We start from the raw sequence: 1,179 nt of genomic DNA on the forward strand, positions 1-1,179 counted from the left end.
TATTACAGATTACTCGGTGTAAGAAAGTGACGTGGCTGCGTGTAGTGTTAGTGTGAGGGAATGAGTTGAACAGTGGATAAGTAAACAGCGATATCATAATTAATTTAAAACCGTACTTATACTTTCGTGGAACTTTGTTATGGGTGATAAGATCTACAAGGTAAATGACTCTGAAATGTAGAATACAGATAGAATTAAGCATAACCGAATCGATTTTCAATGTAGTGTAAAAATGTATTTCAAATAATAATTAAAAAGTGATCATTGGAATATAGATATATTATAATAAAAACAATATTAAATAGTTCCGCCTCTCGATGTGATGACGGTGGGTGCTAGATCCGACATCTGAGTGTTGGCGTACATCGTGACAATATAATAATTCGATACACGCAAAACACGTATAATACCGATGTCTATATAATAACTAGTCTCAAGAGGTATGTGATAACAGTAACATGATAGCGCATAGACGACAAGCGAAGACCATGACAAATGTCAAATACACATGGCTATTAGAGGGGATTGGACGGTTGTCGGTTACGTTCGCAATATCGTGTATAAGTAGCATATACTACATTTCAACATGGTAAGTAATGTGTGTATTAAGTGATCAGCGGCACAAAAACATTAGTTAGTGAGACATGTCATGGAAAAAATAGGCGCAAAAGTGGCACCGCGAGTATGAAATATTACAATTACTAATATTTTACTGTAAGACATTCGGCATGGAGTAGTGGGACACGAATACATCATACAGTCGGATAACCGGGAGTCGGGATGTATATTAAAAATACAAAATAAGACATATCTCTCATACAGTGTAAAATGATATTAAGCATTAAAGAGGATTGGTATGGTTATTTTTTTTTTTTTATTAAACTCGTATAATTGCAATTATACATTATCACATATGTTATTTCTTTATGTATACAATATAATAATAATAATACCTATTAAACGTTATTATTATTAAAATAACAGACAATAGTGTAATATTGATATTAAAACAGTGAAAATTGTACACCGTGTTATATACCTATATAGTAATACGCAACTGTAGATAAGAACAGCCAACCGTTCGATCGAACGGTCCAGAGGTCGATACGTCTGATGTTGGCCGATTCGTCGGACCCGTTTCGAAAACGGCCGCACCAGTATGCGATAACAACGAGACGG

Source organism: Rhopalosiphum maidis, chromosome 1 (assembly GCF_003676215.2).
Source record: "Rhopalosiphum maidis isolate BTI-1 chromosome 1, ASM367621v3, whole genome shotgun sequence".
Classification (NCBI taxonomy): Eukaryota; Metazoa; Arthropoda; class Insecta; order Hemiptera; family Aphididae; genus Rhopalosiphum; species Rhopalosiphum maidis.